Source organism: Sphaeramia orbicularis, chromosome 3 (genome assembly GCF_902148855.1).
Source record: "Sphaeramia orbicularis chromosome 3, fSphaOr1.1, whole genome shotgun sequence".
NCBI lineage: Eukaryota > Metazoa > Chordata > Actinopteri > Kurtiformes > Apogonidae > Sphaeramia > Sphaeramia orbicularis.
Genome location: NC_043959.1, coordinates 3,665,781 through 3,691,345, shown reverse-complemented (window position 1 = coordinate 3,691,345; position 25,565 = coordinate 3,665,781). Strand labels below are relative to the sequence as shown.

At 38.3% G+C, this 25,565-nt stretch overlaps 1 protein-coding gene across 4 annotated transcripts in view; it reads left to right on the top strand.

Annotated features, from left to right (window-relative positions):
- The window catches only part of tspan4a (tetraspanin 4a), a 329,835-nt gene that overhangs the window by 292,984 nt on the left and 11,286 nt on the right, over positions 1 to 25,565 (top strand). The window lies entirely within an intron of this gene.

Genomic DNA, 25,565 nt, shown 5'->3' with positions numbered 1-25,565 from the left:
TTTCTTTATTTGTGTTTTTTAAACAGTTGCTCTTCCATAGAAATACATGAAAATAATAAGTAAAGTAACTTTTAAAAGTGTTTCTGTTTGGCATTAAATATTGTCTTTTATTCAGTATCTGCGTTGAGCCTCTGCAGTTCTAGACCCTTGAACTAACTTACACTTTTACTCCTAAAGAAGTGTCTTATGACCAGTTTTCTTTTCTTTGACATTCTTCAAATCGTAATTACCAAGCACACATGCACGGGCGCGCAGGCGAACAAACACATGTCCAAATGTACATGTAAATGACACCACTGATATTCAAATCTGTTTAGCGGATGTGACTCAGACAGAACAAATACAAACATACTGACAACTTATGTTAGCGGTCCAACTAGCAGGTTACTTTTGCAAGTAGATGGAGTGACAGTGGGGACGGCCAATCACATGTACGTTAGCAAAACCAAAGAACCAATCAGATAGCGATATTTACGTTAGAGGCGGGACTTCTAGCAGAGACCGACTGTTAATCCTTTGTGTGCCAGAATCATTGACTAAACACTACGGACAGCGGTTGCTGCACTACAGGCATGCTGGTTTTACACCCGTATCATTTTTGCCCCCATTAACTGTGTAGTTTTGAATATCCAAATAAAGTGAAATGTACTGTAGTAAATGATAAATAAACGGGGTAAATTCAGGGTCAGGTTTCACTACTGGGTCACTACCGGATGTTTACGTCCAAAAGAATGCGTAGGCCTGATAATTGGGAGCATGAGCATAATTTGTAGGGGGTATAAAAAAAAAATGTGGGTAAAAATTGTACAGCAGCGTGGCTTCTTATAGAAAATTATTACTATTATTTATTATACATATGTATAATAAGTCTAATGCGATGGTGATGATTTTTTGTATCAAATGTATGGTGTGGCAGCAAGGCACCTTACCAGCGGAAACTCTGAATACTGAGGCATATTTGCTGCATTGCATTGTGGGTAGTACATTTTATTCATTGTGTTCTGTTTTATGTGCAGGGGTTCAAGTGGGGGTTTATGTTAATGTTTATTTACATTAATGTGTCTATTTTACAACGTTTATTGGCCGTTTTATGTTCATTTTTCTTTTTATTGATGTGAATCATAGTCAAACCTGTTGGCCGAACAACCTGTTTGTCGCTGTCCAGCTTTTGTTCATTCAGTATTAATGAAACCTTAGCTCTGTCAAAATTACTGCAGATCCTATGCACCATGAAACTCACAATATCATTATCCTTCGTTCTAAGTCCAGGTGCAACAACACTGCCCTTAATCAGCTGTAACCAGCTCAGGGATCACATCAAGAGGTTTCGGAAAATCATCTTGCAACCCCCACCCCACCCCCCCACCCCCGCTGGCATCCCACGACCTCCACTTTAGAACCCCTGTTCTAACGGCTAATGTGTTTGTTTTTGGTAGGATGAAAGGGTGTTGACTTCACCGAGCTGTGACCTTCAGCTAACACAACATGGTTTGGAGCTTAGTGCAAAGTGGGTGTGATGAGAATTAGCACCTTTGAAGCTGGGGCCATAGCTCTCAGTCCCAGGAGTCTGGAGTGTCCCTTGTGCATTGGAGATGAGTCACTGCCCTATCATGAATGCAATTATTTTACAAAATGGATATTCTTCTCTATGATTGGCCTTTTGTTCATATGCAAACGCTGTTTCAGATTCCAAAAATACAAACATTTAAATACTTTCCAGTCGAAAGATTCCAGAAGTGTGTTTTTTGTGTACGCATGTGGAAAAAAGGAGATTATATAATAATAGCATCACACCCCAGTACACACATCTATTGTTGCTGTGTGTAATGAACCCTCACCTGAAACGTCAAATATGGATCATATAGGTGTATTAGGCTACATTCAAACTGCAGGCAAATGTGGCCCAAATCCAAATTTTCTTGCCCATATGTGACCTGTATCCGATCTGATAAAGACAGTTTGAACAGCACAACAATTCGATTTTTTCAAATTGGACCCAGGCCACTTCCATAGGTGGTCCTAAATCCAATATGTATCTGATATTTTGCAATGTGACTTCAGTCTGAAACGGCCAAGTTGCATTTATCCAACCTTTACCTCATTAAAATGGGACAAATGTTGCAATTCTGTGTCCCAGGAGGAGGAGCGACGGGAAAAATAGATTTCCTTCCATAAAAACAGTGTGTGCCTGCGTGGTCACATATTAGTCAGGACCTCTTTTGTGCATGCAGGTCACTTCAGGGTCACATTCAGTTCATACTCAAAACTGATAGAAGTTGCATGTAGGGCCGTCTCTACTAAAGGTTTGCATGTATAAAGACGTGTGCAAACTCATTGCACAAGCAAAAACATGTACAAACTGATTTACTAACAGTGTGCACGAAGGGTTGGATCTTTCCAAGGTGCAAAATAGCACGTCTGATCCAGTTAGTATGTTTGTCACAATGAATATGCATTATGGGGCGCTGACACACAATTGTGCGTGTGCTGGGAGGAGAAAATGTAAATATATTAATTTAGCACAGGCAGAGTGATTTATCAAACCCGAAAGCAATTTTGCTCATAGAAACTGCGTCTGTATTTAACACGTCTCAAAGGGCGGTGCAAACGGTTTGGATGTGTAATTGCGCACACATGACTGTGGTTATTGTTGCAAGGAGGGGACATCGAAACAAGGAGAAAAAAAACGTAGAGAACACATTTTTCACCCTCGTGAACATTTCTGGAATGACGGAAGGAAAAATAATTTAGACATATGCCCCCCCACACACACACTTTACAGAACTGTTGAGCCAAATGCTACTTTTCCACTTGATCTGATGATTGTGATTAAAAATACGCACTGACATTAGGCTGCAGGGTGACAAAATTATGTGTGCCTGACAGACATTCAGTCCAACAACCCCCCCACCTGTAAAATGAATCCGGCTCCACTGCCTGTACATCTGGATCATTCCTGTTGTGCTGTGTTGAAGAGGATTTACTGTTCAGTCTATGTTCCTATACGTATACAGCAGTGGCGACTGCTCGTCTTTCAGACAGGGGAAGCTCATTGTCGGCTTACATAAAAAAAAAAAGGTCAAGTTTTTTAAACATAAATTCGTCCCTCCGTTCCTTTTTAAGAAAATGCTCAGTGACCTCATCGTACTAACTAAACAAGAAAACAATGAAATTATGTTAAAGGAAGTACAATGAGTGTGTTTTATTTACAGTGCAAGAAATGAACAAGTAATTTCGTAGTGGTCTCTCCCAGTTTCACAGCAGAATGTGCGACGGTATTAAACTGAACTGTGTCAGTGAAAGAGTAGATCTCAAAATAGTTGTCAATCAAATGGGATTCAGTCTTTCGACTGATCCTCCAATCAGCTCGCGGAAGCCCAGCGTCCAGCCCGGCCGAGCTCCGCCCACAGCTCCATTCACCCCCAGAGACGCTCAGCGTCTCTGGGGGTGAATGGACAACATTGTGGCATTTATCCAATTACCGTCCAGTTTTGAGGCAATGAAAAAAACAGTTCCACTCAGTCCCATTGAAGTGCATGGACGCTGAGCGTCTACAGACAAATGCACTGAGCAGAGATGGAATGAGAAAACACAGACACGGGAATGGAGGAGAAGTGAACAACATCGAGTGATTTGTGATAAAGCTGATTCTGAACGAACTCGTCTGTGAGATGAACGTGCTCTAACACATTTGTAGTCAATGAATTGTCAACACAACCGTACATATTTGACTATTTCATTTTCATAATTTTAGGGGAAGCTGAGCTTCCCTTGCCATCTGAGAAACCGCCTCTGGTATATAGTGTATTTACCTTTGTGGTCAGAGCTGTGGGTAGTGATTAAAAGAACAAGACTGCAGATAAAAGAGATGGAAATGAGTTTCCTGCTCTGGGTGGCGGAGCTCTGGGAGAGTAGTTATAGTAGAGGCTCTACTGCTCTGCACCCAGAGCCAGTGGAGGTGGTTTATCTGGTCGGGATTCCCCCATGGACTTCCTCTGGGGCAGATCCAGGACTTGCTGGAGGGGTCCCCTTCAGAGAAACTGGAGGTATGGAGGAGTTGGAGGAGACGGCTGGGGACATGAAGGTTGAGGCATCCCTGTTTAAAATGCTGCCCCTGTGAGCAGACCAGGCTAAGTGGAAGATAATGGATGGATAAATGGATGGATGGATACTAGGAGAAAACACACAGGTCTAACAAAACATACTATTGGGCTCTTAGTCTGTGTTATCAAAGTGTCTAAGTCATCTATAAAGTGCAAGCAAAGTCAAAAAACTAACAGAGGTAAGGACAAAAACAACAACAACAGAAATAAGATAAGTACCAACGGGACAGATTCTTCACAGCGTTTCATTTGAATGTGACTGAAAAGCGTCAGAATGCTGTTCTTCACTTCATCTATAATCATTCTGGGACCAACATTAATATTGCAGCACATAACTACTTCTGCAGCTTCAGTCATCAAGAAGATTTTAAAATTCAAATAGCCACTTGGTTTTTGAACATCAACTTAGCTCAGATACTGTCAGATATTTCCATTTTACAAAATCACTTTGTTATCAAGCAAAAATGACTGAGCTGCTGCCTCACACAGATTAACAATAACTTTTTTTTTTTTTTAATCTTCTGTAAAGTGACATTTCTGTATATTTTATACATCTCCCCCACAGGCATTTTTTATAGATCAGAGTGATATAAGTTTTAGTTTATAAAATATATATATATATATATATATATATATATATATATATATATATATATATATATATATATATATATATATATATATATATATATGCTTAAAGCTACAATATGTAAAACATGTTCTTGTCAAAATATCCAAAACACACACCTGTGTCATACATTTGTTGATTTACTCTCATCAGGAGAAAAAACACCATAACTTGAAAATACAAGCCTTCCTTCTGCAGCTTTCTCCTCTCAGTCCAAATAAAAAACTAAATATAGAAAGAAGTGACCTGTTGTAAATGTAAAAGAGAGGCCACTTTTTCCAGTCCTTGTATTGAACTCCCTAACTTGTCTGAAAACACAAATGAGCAGCCAAAAATGTCCTGGTAGAGGTCAGATTTTCTACTGCCAGGAGGTCAGAAGTTGTGTTTCCACTACATGAACCGAAGTGCCCCCCCTTCCACTGCTCCCCATCAGAGTTTTAATGGTTGACACTGGCAAGAGAATCATGTTTTGATCCTGATTGAATTTTGAAATGATGTCATCATTTACACATTTGATGCTCAATTCATACAAGTGAAAAAAGTCCCAAAAAGTTTGTGTTCACGATAGTGAAGTGGCATCTAATTGTGTGTGAAACAGTTCCATGGACTGAATATCTGTTACAAGAAATAAATGTTACTGACACCAGAGAGAAGAGAAAGGTGAAAAGGTATTAAAAAGGGTGAAAATTAATACAAGTCTGGTCATGTTGAAGCTGCAGCGACGTCTTCAGCAGCTCTGAGCAGCTTGTGGAGGCTGAAATGAGATGGTGTCACGCCCACAACATTCTGCTGTTCAGTCTTTCTATTTACGTATTTTCACAGTATGATACTTAAGCCGTTTTACAACAAACTTTCTTGACTTGTAAAATTATATTTTCAGCTGACAAATATATGTCATGGCATAATTCAAGTGTGATAAAGAAGTTAATAAAGGAAAATACTCATCTCTTGCTATTGACTATTATGTAATTTCTTTTTGGAAATGAGGTCCCAGGGGCACAACCAGAAGGAGGGGGACGATACCTTGCAAGAAATCAAATTACATTCATAATAAAATCTAAACAGATTTCCAGTTTAATTCTATTGGAACATAGTTCCTGAGACTCTGCAGTGAGTTGCCTTCTTTGGTGTCATGAGGAAACTATGCCCAGTCTGCCGAAACTGTTGCATGTCAAGAATTAAACCACTAACTGTTACAAGCCACATGATGTTCACAGGGTTGTCTTTATGAATATGCAACACTCAGTGATATTCCTGGGACAGTATGCAAATAGATTCATCTGCAAATGTAAAGTGATCTGGCAAGATGGAGGTTGTTTCTGGGGAAGTAATTGAGTGTCTTGACATAATATGTAGGGACAGATGCTATTAATTACACATTTAGCCAAAACTGAAATTACTCCACCTACCTCTGACCGCGTCATCACCTGTTTAACCCATAAAGACCCAGAGATACTTTTATGGCTGGGATGGGAATCGAGAACCGGTTCTTTTTGAGAACCGGATCCCAGTAGCTCCATTCCTTGGAATCATTTGCCTGCCTGCTTAATGATTCTGCTTATCGATTCCGCCTTCGCTGCACATGCCTGATGATGTCCCGTGTACGCTGCATTGTTTTGGTCAGAACATAGACAACATGGTGTTGAGGCAGAAATGGTCTAAACAGACCACACCAGGTCCAAACAGACCACACCAGGTCCAAACAGTCCACACCAGGTCTAAACAGACCACACCAGGTCCAAACAGTCCACACCAGGTCTAAACAGACCACACCAGGTCCAAACAGACCACACCAGGTCCAAACAGACCACACCAGGTCCAAACAGACCACACCAGGTCCAGTTGAACTCTGTCAAAGCTTCCATTTCTTCTAAAGGGTGGAATCCCTCCAATCTGCTCAAACATTTGTTCACAGCATGTGATTCATTTGCAGGAATGTCACGTATTTGATTCACTACTTAGCAGCACTTGTGAATCTAGCAGCAGACTGAACACCAGGCCATCATCTGGGCCCAGTTCTGGTTCCGGTGCGGGCAACAAACGTCATACCCCCTCTAATACAAGTTTCTGAAGGTAGGGGAAAGGAAATGAGGTGCACAACAACAGGAGATGGGCAGAATCGAACCGGTTCCACTTAGTGGAAATGCGGCAATAGAGGAATTAGCAAAGCGTCTTTAGTTTCACTTTCACTGCCCCCCCCCCCCCCAAACTGGGCCCGGCGTCATCTGTTCTTATTATTTGTTCATACTGTATATGATATATTTTCTGTGCAGATGGAAATATAAAAGACAGTTAATGCAAACACACCCGTTTGTACTCTTTTATTTCCTCACCCACTGAGAATCAATAAGAGAATCAATAAGGAATCAGATCGATAAGGAAAATCGATAATGGAATTGGAATTGTTAAATTCTCATCCATTCCCATCCCTATTTGTGGCCATCCCCAAATAGTTTTTTTTTACTCTAGTTTTAACTTTTCTGAAGTGATTGATCACCATTTGTTCTTATGCTTAGCATTTTGCATTCCGAAGTAAAAATCAGGTATTTCTACATTTAATTTACTGTTCACAATTGATGTCCATAAAAGCTCAAATTAAAACTGAGGGTTATTATATCAAAAACAGAGAAAATGGAGGAAAAAGTGACTTTTTCAGTGAAATCTCTCACGAACTGAAAATAATCCCAGTGTCTCCATCCACTGTCATTGATCCAACTCCATGGGTTTGACTGGTGAATCAATGTTGTAGAAGATGACGGTGTTTCCATGGTAACTAATGAGCCTTTGAATGTCCAAATGGGTCATATCTGATGGCCATGAAAAGATGACAAAGTGTATTTTACACCAATTATTTACATGGATTGATAGGATTGATAGGATCAACAGGTATTAAACTTTTTATATTGATAAATGATTTTGGTTGCCAGTTTATGTTTGGGTCTTTATGGGTTAATGGGTTGGTCTGCTCTACTGACATATATATATATATTTTTTTTTTTACTTTTATTTCTGCATACACCTGTCATCTCATTCAAGTACAAGCATACAGCTCCTGCCTAAACAAAGGAAAGTTTTACAGTCAACACTCAGATTCATCTTTTAAACCCCCTTTCTTCCTGAATTCCTAGTGAAAGCACTTTTTGCTGAAGTTTCGCCTTTTCTGCTTCACAACATCTTTGAAATTTCCAGTCTGGTTCCAGAGCCTCCATCGGACACAATCAGCTCTTTTGAGTAATGATCTTTCCTGTGCAGCTGATGCATCACGCTGTGCTCTTCATCTGGCTCTTACAGCAGCCTTTGACACTGTCGACAGAACTATTCTTACGCTGAGACGCTTATTAAGTGTCTCCTGCTCAGCCTTTGACTGTTTTTTTTTTTTTTTTAATAAAAAGCTCTTCCTCTGAATTGGAAATTCCTCCTCATCCTTTGGCCCATTTCACATAAAATCCCACGAGTTTCAGTTTTTGGTTCTATTCTCAAAAGACAACACTATGTCATAAAGACATCAGAAACTGGGAGGAAATTTAGCTTAGCTCTTTCCATTTGTGGTTCATACTTACTGTTAAATTCATCAACTATGGAAAAGGGAATTACCTGTTTTAACCCTAAGCCCTGTTCCCTAAAGTCGAACACCTAGGAGACCTGAGATAAAATCAGGATGTAGAAGTTCATAAACAGAAATTATATTTTTGTTTAAAAATAGTACAGCAGATTACTATTTCTTGATGAAGATCAAATTAAAGTTATTTACTTGCATTCTTGAACAGAAGAATTAGTTTTAGTGGCTTGGTTAATTTACAGTGTCTCAGAAAACCCCAATAAGCAGCTCAAATTTGGGAATTAAAAGGTGAATTCAGTGTGAAATTCAGTGTAAAATGGCGAATGCTTACTGAAAATTAAAGAGACTGCACTAAAGCACCTCCTAATGATGGATGATGTCTGAGATAAATCGGGAAAGGTGGTCTAATAAATTAATTAAGCACCGTGTCTTGTAAATTAGAGTGTGGATACGACTTCCCACTTAGTTTGTACCATTAAGAACAAATGTGTTTGTCCACGTTAAAGATACAAAGACTAAAGATGAAAGATTCTAACTTGACCTGTTTCACATAACAACTAACCTGTAACTAATTAGTAAAAGCTTAGGCTTCGATCGCATGTGTCTCTCAGCTGGAGCCAACATTTTTCACTAAATATCTGTTTATTCAGGGAATCGATGCACTTCTCTCATAAGACTCCTTTCAAACTAAAGAAACTCTGCTCTCCCTTCATAAACCACAGGGACATGACATGGTCACACCTACAGATTGGAATATTGTGTCTTTTAGTCATTATATCTTTGACCAATCCATCTGTCAGAACCTTTAGAAGACCCCCATAGCTCAGTTCTGAACTGAGGTTGCAAAAATTTTGTTCCCATTATCTGCATCAAGGATCCACACAATTAACTGGCCCGAGCTGTAGAGCACATGTTTTTTCCTTCATGTGGTACCAACAGGAAAATGGATCTAAGCTGCACCTTTGAAATAAAAAGAGTAGTTTCCTGTTTCTACAAGTCAGAAACAAAGTTATTATCATTAACGAAAACTAACAAAATGATGAAAACTAGAATTGGAAAAACATTTTTGTTAACTGAAATAAATAAAAACTATAATTAAAAGAAAGAAACAATAACTAACTGAACCTGTATTGTGTGCTTACAAAACTAAAACGTATAAAAATTACGGCTAAAATTCCCTTCGTTTTCGTCTTTGTCAGTGTTGAATTGGTGTGAAAGTGATTTATGTCGCTCTAGCAACTTTAGCTAGCAGCATCATACGGTACTTCACGGTCCGTCACTTCTCGTCTCTTGTGGTTTCCAGTCGTCTTCTGGTCCCCACTCTACCTGGAAACATGGAGACTGAAGTTGGGAGAAAGCAGCAGAGTCCTGTCTGGCATTTATTTGAATACGACGACAGAGAAGAAGAGAAAAGAGACGACAAAACTAAAATTAATACTAAAACTAAACTAAAACTAAGCATTTAGAAAAAAAATGAAAACCAATAAAAACTAGCAAACCTGCTCTAAAAACGAATTAAAATGAACTGAATTAGAGAAAACTAAATAAAACTAAACTATAATGAAAAATCCAAAACCTTGGTCAGAAAACATTTGCCTCTTTGACAAGTTGGAGGCTAATCTGAACGAACTGTGCAGAATTCACTTAACTTGATATAATAACTTATAATATAACTTGAAAAATGACCTAATATTGATATGGTATGTTTCCACCAGTGGGCTTATCTTAGAAAAACTAATTCTCAATTTCTCAATGGTCAGATTTACAAGTTACCAAACTTACACTTTCATTACATACAGTTAATTTCCTCTGGTCTGAATATGTTGGTGAGTTTGTGAAGTTGGAGCATATGTATTCATATCTGCAAAAACAAAACTGCATCACTACAAACCACAAGAAAAACACCCACTCATCAGATGACGGACAAATGATAAGAAGGTCAGGTCACGTTTCAATCAGAGAAACATTTTTCCAAGTTCTACTATTAAACCAACTTCTAAAGTTCAGGCGAGTCACTTTGTCAGACATACCCATTTACCAAAGTGACACAGAACTCCTCTGAGATTAAAAACACCCTGCAGAGCCTGACATTCACAAGTCGGAATGAACTAAAGCAAAGCACACATGAGGAATTACACGTGTTTGTACGATAATGCATTGGCTTTATTCAGGAGGAGATTGGGGATGTGGTGGAGATGATTTTCACAGATGTGTAGACAGATGAAAAGCACAATGTGTAGGATGCAGCTCAGACTGGATAATGAGCGCAGCCTTGGTTATTAGACACGCTAATTGGTGTGAGACAGACTAAAGTCACGAACAATAGGATAAAAAGACACTCATGACCAGTTCTGACTTCTGTATAGTTCATCATTTCTGTTTTCTTGAAACAAAACAATCAAATATTTTACTCTGGAAATCTTCATGTGAAAACCTGATGGAAAACAGTGTTCACAGACAAGTTACTACACCAGAAAAACTCCAGCGTGTGTCTGAAATCCCACTGAAAGTCACCACTGTTTGTCTTCCTGCAGATGTTTTCCTGGCTGGGGTTTGTTGAGCACATCACCACCCAGTTTGGCCTTAAATAACAGTAGTATCAGGGTTTTCAACATTCATACATATTCATTTAGAGCAGGGGTCTCAAACATGCGGCCCGGGGGCCAAATGCAGCCCGCCAAAGGTTCCAATGCGACCCGTGGGGTGAATTTGCAAAGTGCAAAAATTCCACAATCAAGGCTGTGGAACTCATTTTAGTTCAGGTTCCACATACAGACCAATACAGTCTCAAGTAAAATAACAGCAGACTAACCTACAAAAAATAATGACTCCATATATTCTTCTCGGTTTGATGTGGAAAAAAATATTACATTATGGCTGTAAATAATGACAACTTCAAATTTTTGTCTTTGTTTTAGTGTAAAAAATAACATTAAATTATGAAAATATTTACATTTACCAACTATCCTGTAACAATAAAATGTGAATAACCTGAACAAATATGAACAACCTGAAATGTTTAAAGACAATTAAGCACAATTTGAACCATTTTTCTGCCTGTTCCTCAGTGTTTAGTGTCTTTGTGGCAGATACTTGTGGCTGACAAGCCACAAACGCTGAAGTCAAGGTTGTCATCAAGACTGATGGACGGACAACAGTGTCTTTGTAGATCTGATCCATAATGCACATGTAGAAATGATAAGTTGAGGCACAATATTGTTAAAATTGCACTTATTTTTCGTAAGAAATTTCATTTTTTTCAGGTTATGCACATCTTTTTTATTTGGATAGTTTACAAAAGGAAGCATTTTTGTAGTTTAATGGGGTTTTTTGCACTAAAACAAGGACAAAAATTTGGAGGTGCTGGTATTTATAGGTTATTATGCAATTATTTTACTGGTCCAGCCTACTTGAGATCAAATTGGGCTGAATGTGGCCCCTGAAAGAAAATCAGTTTGAGACCCCTGATTTAGAGGTTACCAGGGCCTACTTTCAGCTTATCCTGAGCCTCATAGCATAATTATTGAAGTCATATTTTTTTCCAAGTCATAACCAATGATGAAAAATGAATCAGCAGTGGAAGGAGGCTAAAGTAACGCAGATATTACAATCTGGCCAAAAATATGACTCGAGCAATAATGCTATGAGTCTGATGTTATGTAATGATGTTTTTCTCTGGCAGGTAGAGGGATATTACTTCCATTCCATCCTCCACTGGCATCATCCATATTGTGGTTGTTTTTATTTCTGTTTTTATGAAGGGTCATCTGACTAAGTGAGGATCAGACTGAGAATGAACACTCAGAGCTATACTTGTTGCTTTTCAGTCACACTATATGATAGTAGGAGGACTTCAATAATTCAAAGCGTTTTAATGTCATATGTACAGTAAAGAAACAGGTTTTCCTATACAATGAAAATCTTACTTTGATGTCCACATTGAATGCCAAGAGAATTTAAGTTGTATAAAAATTGAAATAGAATAATTTAACAAGGAAATTAAAACAAATAAAAAAGTGGCATTTAAGAATGGCATGCAAAAGAAAATGAGCATAAAAACAGAACACTGTATGAGTCAAAAAAAACTATTCTGAAGCCATATTACTCACATTATATGAATTTAACCCAATGTGATAATATTCAAAACTGAAGGTCCAAACAGTATCTGACTGCAGACACTGTTGTAGTTGTCGGTTGGTTCATGTCCCCTCTGTGAATGATCTGCTCCAGAGTTTGTCTGGAACTCAGACGCCTCCTCTGAAGGATCTCAGTTCTTTTATTTGGTTTGCACCTGAATACGATCACTACGTCTTTTCTTTGATTTTCAAGAGTGAAAACACTCTTTAACCTGTACAAATATGTTTGCTTCCAGCTTGCAGAACTACGAAATATTACACCTGCTGAAGTCTCAACTTCAGGAACGGTATATTTTTCACTAAACACAAAAGTCGAGCACCTCCAAAAGCAAAACCCACAGTTCTTACCTGTTTAACGTTTACATTAGCATTTTATTCAGTTTATTTAGAACTAAAAACACAAACCTACACAACAGCTGTTGCCAAGTGAAACAGCTGACATACAGGAAAAAATGTGAGGAAGAGGACATATTATCTGGAAGCATCAGCAGTCACATATAAAAAATGAACTGTCACTATGCAATGTGATAATAATAACAATAAATTGGACTAATAATAAGGAATTAAAACAGCTTTTTGCTTTTCCAGAATAGTTATCCAGAAAACCCAAATCTGTCACTGTCCTTCGTAATGAGGGAAGATGATGGAACACTTCAGGGCCTCAGATGTAATGAAGTCATTGCCGATAGAAATGGGCCATTGCAAACGACAGCAAATGTGTCATGTACATAGTGTAGAAGTAATCAAGGTTTATGCCTGTGATCAGTCCATTAATCAAGTTTAAGATTTCTATCATTGACAGAAGACTTTAGTCATGTATTTAAAGACTGTAACAGTTCAAGTCAGAGGCAGGAATAAGAAACACATTTTAGCAACAAGCAAGTCTCGTATCTTAACCTTTAACTGTGGAGAAGTCCTAGTTTCTGGGGTGAAAATCAAAGTCATGTATTTATTCAGGTCAAGCAACTGACAGTTTAAGTCAAATGAAATTCTGATGATTTAATCTACATGAAAATCTGAGGCATCATTTACAAGCCACCCCCGAAAAACATCAGTGAAAGGCATTGAAATTAAAATACAGCCTGAAACTCCCAAAATGAAAACAGAAGTCACTCACAATCCAACAGAACTTCAACAGTGGAACAAACTAATGAGCAGCCTAAAGCGCTGACATGACACAGACTGGTGGAACGTACAGTAAGGAAGTATTTTTACTATTGGAAAGGACTCATTTAAAGGAGTCGTATGTAGGTTTGTGGCCAAATCTGGTACGGCGATCACATTCAGAATACTGTAGGACATGGTATCCCCTCCCCTCCCCCCAGACTAGGGGTTGCCAGATCCAGCATGAGCATCTACCACAAGGAGCTACCATGGCAAGCAACAAGTCCTACACCTCTGTAAATACTGGCCTGTCTCTTCACCTGTGACCCGGGCCCGCTGAGACTACTGTCTGGACTACTACTGTCAGTGATATCAGTGTTTGAAATGAACATGATTCCTTAATGTCTGGTGACATTCAGGGCCATTTTATAATTACTTGGAACATCATTCTTACATACAGCTCCTTTAAAGGATTTGCACCTTAATTGATTTAAGTAATATCAATGTACCAATGATGTCATTACTATTACATGAAAATAGTAATTGTTAAACCTTTTCCAACTGTGGAAGTTGACATACAGATGTTAATATTTGTGTAAATGATATGGATGGAATATTACTATATTCTTACTATATGATTTGCAATGACTGACAAATCAAAAAAATCAACCAATTATCTATCTATCTATCTATCTATCTATCTATCTATCTATCTATCTATCTATCTATCTATCTATCTATCTATCTATCTATCTATCTGTCTATCTGTCTATCTATCATCCATCCATCTATCCATCCATCATTCATCCATCCATCCATCCATCTGTTTATTAGGGGAATAACCTGTCTTGTCATTGTCAAGTCAAGTCAATTCTTGTACCAACTGTGACTTAAGTCTTCCTGAAGTCAACTCACAGGACTCAAGTAGTCCACCTCTGGTTCAAGTACCAGAACTAAAGAACAATTTGACCTTTTGATCGTACAGTGTTTTTGAAATGCTAATCAGGAGACCACTTTTCCACATATAATAGAAGGTGCACCATGACCCGTTAAAAATTGATTTGATCTTTTGCAGTGCTCGATGTGGGAATCACATCTGATACTAAAAGCTCACAAAAAGCTGAGGAAACTCATTTAATATCATTTATTAGAACTGGGGATAATAGATAAAAACTCAAGCAAATAAATATTAAAGTAAACTCTGAGTCAGTGTTAGTTTCCACAGGAGAAAGGCTGATATTGAAAACACTGGATATTCACAGGTGTAAACTCAGCGCAGACATTCTTCAATAATACAAACCCCTTCACTCCAACCGTTTAGGACTGAATTTAATTTGTCCATTCGGCAGTGGAAAGGCCAAACTGTGGTCAAACTGCTGTGGTGCTCAATTTGAGAAATGAAAGATGTAACCTTTAGAAATGTCTCTGTTACACACAGCCAGGTTCTACACAAAGTGCTGAAAGATTTTTCTGAAGATTTTTCTGCATATTTCCACCTTCTGGTGACAGCTCATTGGGCTTCACGTCGACTGACTGAATCCCTGGGCCTTCCAGGTTAAAATATGCTTTGACAACAAATTAATCTGGCCTGTTTCTTTTGATTTATGTTTGCCCTGCAGTTAAAAAAATCGGTAATGCCCAGTTTGATCATAAAACTGAGTGCTCAGTTTGAAATCAAATCAGACATTTCTCTATTGAGCTCCCAGTGACACAGAAACGGTCATTGAGGCCATATGGTCTCTGAAGGGTTTATGCTGCTGAAGTGTCAAGTGGAAGATATGAGGGATTCATTTTCAGATACTAAACTTATAAATAAAACATAATTTTGCAGTAAATGGTTTGGTTACAGCTGGAACTAGATAGATACAGTCCAGTGCCAGTGTCACTCTGGCTTGTAATTTATTCCCTGTTCACATCAAACCTTTTTTTTTTTTAACCATTTTTACCTACATTTGGGCCTGCCTGCATGTATATCGCCATTTTTTAAAATTTATTTTTGTACAATTTTCTTGCACACTTTATTTTTTATTATTATTGTTTGTATTTAATGTGTATGTATCTGTGTGGAAAATGAAGATATTGCACAATGATGACATCACACAATAAATTCCTGTCTGTGTTTGGTTTGTGTAATGAACATGAACCTGAGTCATCACAGGTCAGCTGTTGCCTACATTAGTGTGTGACTCGCTGTAGATCATTGGTAGTTAGGACATATCTGGATGTGTACACATGTACTGGGGTTATGGGGAAATCTAAGTAACAGAAAATATCCAAAAATCTGAAATAACATTTTTTTTTTAAATCTTTCATTTCATTTGATCAAAAATATTAAAATAAAAAAGGAAGAATGAAAAAATAAAAAGAAGATACACACCACTTCAAAAAAAAAAAAAAAGACAAAGAAAAGGTTTAGTTTGTCATCATTCTGTCCAATTTCTTGTACGTCATAATTATCCAGGTACTTTTCTAAATGTCCCAAAACCAACACTTTAAAATAAACTTAAGTTTGTAACAAAACCTTTCATTGCTCAACTTCATAAAACACTAAAGTCTGTGCATCTGCTGCAGCCAAGGTTATCTGGAAGTCCACAGTGTCCAACACAAAGTATGGTTTTGTCTGAACGTTTAGACCAGTTTGTCATTATTTTTGCATTGTAGTGTTTGCAGACATACATGTACGCTTCCCGTCCAAAAATGTCCCACATGCAGTATTGTGTTGAACCGTTAGCAGTGATTAAAGAACACATTCACTGTGTGATCCTCTACACCACATAATACTAATACAGTCTCACAGAAAATGTCAGGGTATTTTATGTATACATTTTTTGCCAGAATGTTGTATTCATCATTTGAGAGTCAGACCACTGATTAGCAATCACTTCATCCCCCTCTCTTCTTGCCCTGATGCACCCATCACTCAGGAACAGGGTCAGTCTGGACTCAGACCACATGACCTTTATCACTGAAACACAGTCCAATCTTTATGCTCTCTATCAAACTGATGGACATTGAAGAAATGACAAGCTACTGCCGCAGTTAGAGTTAAAGAACTTGTTGCAGGTGAAACATATTGATCACTGTGGTAATTATCCAATAGAATTATCTGAACTATCGGCTTAGTTCCATTCAGTGCAGACATTCATATTTTGATACCATCCATATTACGTATTGTGGACAAGACATTAATCAAATACACAATCATTTCTAAATTCTACCTATTTTCTGCATCTGCTTAAAAATGTAATTCTCAATATAATAAATCACACTCATCCTCTGCCTGTTTTTTTTTTAAAGGTGCTGGAGACTTTCGTGACCAATTTTTCATCAGATCTGTCAAACCTCAGTCATAGCCTAAGTATCATGAATCTGTAAGTCTGTCTGTGATTACTCACCTGAATCTCTTGCATTAGGGTGAACAATTTCAAAGTGCTATCCACCAGAAACAAACCATGTGTTTACAAACCGACTCTGGAGATCACTTGGGCATCTTTGGAATTTCATTGCATTGTGGGAAATGGAGGTTCGCGCAGCCACCTGACAGCGGCAGCACGGCCATATGATATTATAAAACATGAATATGAAACAAACACGCGGAAACAGCTGGAGGAATATGCATAGAAGGAAGGGAGGTCCTACCGTTTCTGATCGTGTCCCAGCTGATGCTGTCAGGTGGCTGCGCAAGCCTTCGCTTCCCACAATGCACGTTGCGACAAAATTCCGAAGATGCCCAAGTGACCTCCCGGCTCGTTTGTAAACACATGGACTGTTTCTGGTGGATGGCACTAAGAAATTATTCACCATAATGCAAGAGATTCAGGTGAGTAATCACAGACACTTACAGATTCATGATACTTAGGACATGACTGAGGTTTGACAGATTTGATGAAAAATTGGTCACGAAAGTCTCCAGCACCTTTAACCATTCTACTAATAGTCGTGAAAATGTGTTGTGGTTATTGTGTAACGCTGCCACCCAGACACATGATTACATCACCTTCCTATTGAAGATTATAAAACTTTTTCCTATCACCGGCAACTGAGTGTTCATAAACTCAGAAACTGGGTAAAAATGTTTTCACCAAATAAAAATCTTGTCACAGTGTCGCATTTAAAATGAAAAGAAAACAGACACAAAAGGACTTATTCAAACGCATTTTCAGTCTGAGAACCGACAAAATATTCAAGCGCTATGAATGCCTCTATGAATATACAACTGTTAGATGGTTTTGTACTAATATAAAAACATGAGTGTGAATGCTGTCAAAACCTGGCCTCACAAAAAAACCTTTTTTGTAAATAAGCTTTTTAGTTTCGTTTATCTTTCATATTATGTATTGTAGTGTCCCTCACTAAAATGCAAATGAGTCACACAGGGATCCTATTGCTTTTTTGGTTTTTTTTATTATCTCTAAATGTATCAGACTGTCCAACACAACGAACCTTCCCCTTCACTGTGGCTTTTATTCTGTTGATTGTCAATATGTACTATTTTAGATCCAACCCCAGTTTAGATAACTGATGTTTGTGTTCTTTGAGGTGGATATTTCAGGCTGTGATACAACAAAGAAAATCTTGCATAACTTGTACAGAATAATACGCTCATCAACAGCTCCATCTGGAATTTTTAAAAATGTGAAGTCTCCTTGTACTGGCCCAAATATTTTATAATCTGCTTCAGTTAAGTCTATAAAGATGCTGTGGACACAACAGATTCAGTGCCATTTTGATCAGTGCCAGGTGAGCTTGACCCCACAGGGGACTGAAAATGTGTAAAATGTCTGTGGATGCAGTTGGATAGACCTTCAGCCAACAGTCGTCCCAGGTGGAGGCCCGTCATGGTGTCAAAGCACATGTGATGCGCCTCGTGTCAGGTAAACGGTTGAGGTCGGCTCCACCCAGTCGAGGCTCAGCTTGATAAGATAAGGTCAATGCAGAGTTGCTATGTTTTCAGGTTGTATGTTATTACTATTATCATTATTATTAGTAGTAGAGATGCACCGATACCACTTTTTTCCAGACCGAGTATGAGTACTTACATTTGAGTACTTGCCGATACCGAATACCGATACAAGTACTTAATAATCCCATTCCAGTTGTTAGTTCCTTTTGTAAATGTGCTTTATTGTCGTTGTCATTAGTCTGACTGGAACAAAGTGCTGCTACTGACATTTAATGTGTTGGAATGAGTGTTTGTCAATTAATCCACCAGGGGGCGCCGCTCTGAATTAACCATACTGGACAAATACCACAAAGAAGAGGAAAGTTTTTTGAGAAGAAGAAGAAGAAAGTCAGTAATAACAAACATGTAGACGACAGAGGGAACACTAATGTGATACTAATGTTGCAGCGTTTTCTCTGGTAAGGTTTAAAAGTTTAGCTTCAGCAGGAAGAGAAAAGACAAACGAGTGATAAGTTTGGTTTTCACTTCCGCTGGCGGCGGTCCGCACCGCTCCGTACCTCCATAGTATTATCAGTAGGATGTAAACCGGCCCAGCCCTGGGTAGTTGTCCTAAATGTGTCAGTAGTTTTTCTCTTTGAACAGATCCTCTACCTCCACAGTTCTGCTGGTATTCTCTGTCTGGGTACTCATCCTCCATCAGCTGGAAAACAGATGGAATGTACGCAGAGGACGGACAGAAGGCTGCGTCTGTATCTGTCTGTGTCTGAACGCTACTGTCAGTCAGCCTTACTTTGATCACCCTCATTTATTTGGTTCCATCTCCACACTCTTCACACTCACACACATTATTCCTCCTCCTTGTACCTGCTGTTCTGAACTGGGAATGTCACACGGCTGTAAGTGGTATCGGTGCATTTGTATCAGATTACTTTTACGAGTGCGAATACGAATACGAGTACACACACTGAGTATCGGAGCCGATGCCTGATACTGGTATCAGATCAGTGCATCCCTAATTAGTAGTAGTAGTAGTAGTATGCTACTTTTCCCTGAGTGTATAAGCTTGACTTGCCTCAGCTTGGCTCAGTTTGGCACTGTTGTCAGTATAACAGTGTACTGTGGAGGAATGATCTGATGTAAACTATGGCTAAAGTCTGGATGATAATTATTGTAAATTGTAAGTTACATCTTAGTGTATGTGGGAAATTGATTGCAAGACACTCATATTAAGGCTCTTTGGTTGATCATTGGTTGATTTAATGCTTCACATGTTTCCCTTCATTAGAGAAAGTCAAGATTCACTTGGGAGCAACTGACCAATTCAGGACAGATTTAGAAAAAAAAGTCTATTGAAAATGTAGAGAAATATGCTTGACATATTATGACAACTTGTTCAGCCACTTTGCATGTAAAGACTTATGTGATGAACTAATGCTTAAATGTTGTGGGGGGTGAGACTATTCAACAGAGACCCATTATAATACATTTTGATCAACATGACATTTGATAATGTAGGAAACAGCAGAGAATTGTATGTAATCATTTGCATGGATGTGCCAAAGCATTTGCAACTTGTTCAAAGAAATGAGAAACTGCTGTTTTGATGTACACAAGTGACACAATAATCTGATGATTGAACAAGTAGGCTAATTTTGAGAATTTCAATTCTAATCTGAGAAATGTACCAAAGTGACTGAGAAAAACTGTAAACTATGACATCATATTCAGTGTGACTGCAGCAACAATGGAGGAGGATGATTCTTAAACATTCTATACTGTTATAATTTGTGAAATTAAACATTATATTAAGATTTTTGAGCCGGTAGTGGTAGTAACAGCAGGACAGAAAACCTTCAAATTTGGCACAAACATCTATTTGGACTCAAAGATGAACAGATTAGATTTTGGTAGGAAAAAAAAAAAGGTTAAGGTCATGGTTTCTGTCTCACAAAACATGTTTTTGGCCGAAACAGCAGTTATGAAATAGCTCCTTCCTGGTAGGAGGGAAAGGAGAAGAACATAAAACCAGATAGATAGATAGATAGATAGAACCAGTGGCCCTGTGTCTAACCAGCATGTTCTATCGAAAATCAATAACAACTTGAATTTGCGAGGTTGTCAGGTTCTGCCGCTGTTAGCAGTGGTGTGGTCCAGGGTATACGGCGGTATACCGAGTATAACTACTTATTTTTCAGTCATCATTGCGTATACCCACTTCTAAATCCCCCTGATGTGCACCATTCAGTCGTATCTGAGCCAAATTGTCCATTTTTTCCCCTAGGATGGTGAAGCCATGACCCGCCCTACTCTGCTTCTAACTGGCTAGTACTCACTGTCTTCAGTGATTACATTTCGCATGAGGACGGATGAGCCAATCAGAGGCAGAGTAGAGCAGGTCATGCCTATAAGGAAATATTGCTAACTAGCGCTGGTCACCTCTGAAACCTGACTGGACACCTCAGGTGCCAGTGCCACCCCAGTTGATTGACAGGTCATCCGCGTCTTGTTGAAAGATAGTTAAACTGTGTGAGTAGGCTAATGTTATGAAAGGCTAACATTATGAAAGGCTAATGTTATGAAAGGCTAACATTATGAAAGGCTAATGTTATGAAAGGCTAACGTTATGAAAGGCTAACGTTATCCTGTGTTTGCCTCATGTTGAATACATTTACATTTATGCAGTTGCTTATGTGTCCAGCAAAACCTACAAACTGTTCCTGTTGAAGTTGTGATGATTTTATAATAGTGAGCAAATACTACTGATGGATTTTTGGGGTAAACTAAATAGAGTAGTCGTACATGTCACTGTTTCTAAAACAAAACTATTAAAAAAAACTTTTAAAAAAAAAGGCAAAAATTGAGAGTATACCCACTTCTCCAGGGACCACTACAGCACTGACTGTTAAAGTCCTGTGGTCCTGATCCAACAGATCAATCTCCCAATAGAAGTAGGTGGTACTTTCACTGGAGGAGAACTCAACTATTTAAATTGAAGTCCATAAATGACTTCCTATCAGCGCTCAGCCGTGACTATATTAATACTTCTATTTCCATGTTACAAACCATAAATCAAAATGTCTCCAAACTGTGAACAAACTTTGTGTCCAGAGGAAACTACATATACAATAAAATTTGAAAGGAATCTGACCAGTATTTTTGTCAGAGTAGATGTTTGAAGAAATTGCTAACAAAGACAACGCTGCCATTGGACACAGAGCTTTCACAATAGCTCATGGCTTATCGTGAGCTAAAAATTACAGGAGATGAAATCAGGGGAAGAATTTGAAAATACAACCCAGCGTAAAACAACTTCACACCACCAGATGTCAGGATATATTCAACCATGTCTGATTTTCACAAACTGAATAGCCTTGGTAGCGTAAAAAAGATCCTCAGTTGCATACTCGCTAAAATGTAGCTTGCTGATTACTAAAAACATGAGACATAAAAAATCTAAATGATCTGAAGTGCCTCAATATATATATAATTTGGCAAAAATGGAAAATGTCAATGTTCTGTGGAAGTTAAAGACATCTTGTGTATTTGAACAACTTTCATGCATCTACCATCAACAGTTCAAAAGAAACAACTTCTTACCTCCACCAAGGAACAGCGGAGGTTATGTTTTCATCAGGGTTTGTCTGTTTGTCTGTTAGCAACATAACTTAAAAAGTTATGGACGGATTTGGATGAAATCTTCAGCAAATGTTGATACTGCCACAAGGAACAAATGATTAAATTATGGTGGTGATTAGGGGGATGGGGTGTCAGCATTGATCTGCCTTGGCGGAAGTCTGCGCTCCCAGGGTGCTTTTCTAGTTGCACTTACTGTCTTTTTTACTAACTTTTACCGTAAAATCAGCATTGCGTCCCATTTTAACGCTCCATTATCTCCAAACTTGTCAGAAAGCACCTGTGATCAGCCAACTCTGCGGTGTGAAGTAGAGTTTCCTCAGAAGAATGCAAAATTCTGTCCTTGCAGGCCACTTCAAAGACAATTTGTTGAGAGGAAATTATAAAATTTTTGATAGCAAAAAACTTTTGAGCACTGCAGCTTTAAAGGGTGGCATTTATACAGGAATAAAATAATCCTTTACACACCCACTAAAAATAAAATCCTGCTGAGACAGGCAAACAATAGAGACAGAAAAGGGTCAACAGATGCTTGTCAATTCCTGAATTGAATATAAAAAAAGATAATTGTTTTCACAGCTTCTTTTCTGTTCTGAAAAAACTACAACAAAAAAAGAACCTCATTTAACTTATGTGCACCTGCTTTTACTGAGCCACACAGAAGTACATCAGAAAGTAGCACCACAAGCTCTGCAAACTAAAAAAAGTTGCTGAATTTTTTTAAGTATTTGCTGTGGGACGAACAGTCAGGACCGATCAGTCAAGGAGTTAAAAATATAAAAGTGTCTCAGTAACAACAGAACCACAAAGCTACCAGAGAACATTTCATTATTATACAATATGTTTCATGCAAATTCAAGAGACACAGTGGTGTGGTGCTCAGTGTTTCTAACTCCTCAGTAGTGAAAGTATCTGTCGTCTGCCCTAAAAGTCACTAGAAGTCGCTAAATGTCATCACCGAATTTGCATAATTGGAAATGTGCATGTAATTGTAATGGATGATGTAATAGAGAGGAATAACATTGTGTTAGAGACAAGGAGTGAGTAAAAAAAACACCCTAAATATATTTAGAACTACAAATGAAATATACTCTGTGAATTCTTGTTTTTTTTTTTCAATGTTCCAATTCCAACCCTCCTCCTTTATCCATTCTTGGGGACCGACTAAAGTGACCCAAAAGAGACACTCTGGAGGAGTTACTTAGGTTAGTTATTATGTGTTTGTTTAGTTTTTAGCTTCATTTCGTTCAGTTTGGTTTGGTTTTTAACCTTACAGTGCACGTAGGGGCTTACAACAAGTCACACTGTAAACATGAACAGTTTTAACTATAACATTTTTAATTTTCAGTCTACATTAACAATCTAAATGAACCAAAAAGAGACAAGAGCGAAAACTGTCAATGTCAACAGGAGTGATTTATATTCAGTGCAGTGATTTGTTTTAGACAAAGAATGATATGTGTTTTCGCATCAGAACCTCCAGAAGTCCAGTAACAGCAGAAAAAGTTGATAGATTTATCAGTAATCACTTTTTTGATAAAGAGTCTCTAGAGGGGTGTGAAAAATCACTAAATATACCAACAAAGTATCTAAGTTGGAAACACTGACTTTTACAGCTAGGCAGACAGACCGTGTGTTTTATGACTGTGACAGAGAAAATCATTTGGTTAGAGGGAAAATGTGTGTGTGTGTGTGTGTGTGTGTGTGTGTGTGTGTGTGTGTGTGTGTGTGTGTGTGTGTGTGTGTGTGTGTATATATATATTAGTGCTGTCAAACAATTAAAATTTACAGGGTTGCTGTGGGTTAATTTAGATTAATCACATTTAAATATCCTTTTTTAAATTTACATTAATTGTGGTTCATATTGCATGAGCACACTGACTCAAGAAAGAAGGGAATATATATGTACTTAATGTGTTTATTAAACCTTCAATAGTTTCAACAAAACAATTTCAAACAATTAAGTGGTGCTGTTACTTCTCTTTCAGCTACTAAGACACACTAACTTGTTGACATTGTCCAAGAGGAGAGATGAGTACTTCTTATTTAACATTAACCAAGAAAAGGGATCACATTACCCTGGTTTTATCTTCCTTCCACTGGGTACCAGTCAGTTTTAGAATTCAGTTTAAGATTTTAGTTCTTACCTTTGGAGCCCCACATGATCGGGCCCCTCTGTACATAGTAGGGCTCCTCAGACCCTATTCTCCCTTGCACTCATTATCATCAAACCAGAGGCTCTTGATGGTTCCCCACACCCAATTCAGAACCCGAGGATGGTGCTTTTTCCAAGCCAGTACTCCACGCCTGTGGAATGCTCTACCTCTAACTCTATGGAGCATCGAGTCCATTGACTCCTTTAAGAAGGCGCTCAAAACATACCTTTTTAGGCAGGCCTTTGGCCCAGGTTGATGTTTTATGGGCTTGTGTTATTATGTGTTTCTCTGTACTACTGTCTTGTTTTTATCCTGGTGTATGTATGACATTTTATTTTAAGCTTTTATTTACATTTATTCTAAACTGTAAAGCGCTTTGTGGTTTTATCTGTGAATAGTGCTATATAAATAAAATTTACTTACTTACTAACTTACTCACAATGTTGCCATCAGCTGAGAACAGTCTTTCACATGGAACAGTGGTTGCAGGAGTGATGAGATATGTGGTATTTGAAGCTGGAAGTGCTTTGGTGAAAACAAAACTCCTTCCTGCAGAGCGTGTATAATACTTAATGTCGGTTGACTGTTCCATCTTTTTTTTTTTTTCTCATATTTCCATCCAGAGGGCCAATGTGCTGTTTAGTGTCTTCCATCTTAATGGGTTTGTTCTGCTGCCTGTCAGTACCAGATCAGCCCATTTCCACATGCATGACGGTAACTCTACTTGGACATGTGATTCAAGTCTACATAATGGGGTTGGTTTTCTCCATCGACACAGATTGATTCCTTGTTTCCTCTCAGACCGCTTGAATTACAATATGCTAAGAGGTATTTCAGGATTTTCTGCTCAGTGATGCCACAAAATCATCAGGTACCACAGCTTTAACTTTAAAGGTGTCAGATCATAAATCGGGCTTTTGAAAACTTAAAGTAATTTTACAGGCACTGATACATCTGGGCATAAAAATAAATAAAAAATAAATCCATTTTCTATTCTTTCATGGATGTTTATTTCCATTACATCCTCCACTTGGCTCAGGTACTGGAGGTACTGGTAAGGCCGGCCAGTGGGGGCAGGGGATGAATAGATATGACCCACCCATCGTTTTTTCACTTTAACGAGAAATTGTGAGTGTTGTTTGAAATACCTGTTAAACCTGGACGGAATACTGCTGGTCCAAAGATCAAGGACCCTGTCAAAATAATGAAAATACTCAAAAATAATCACTAGAACCAGCCTAATGACAGGACTGGCTGTGAAGGAGTCGAATCAGGGTGAACGGTATCAGAAGGATCAAGGAGGTCATTAAAATCTGAGGCTAGAGACAAAAAGAGACCCTGTG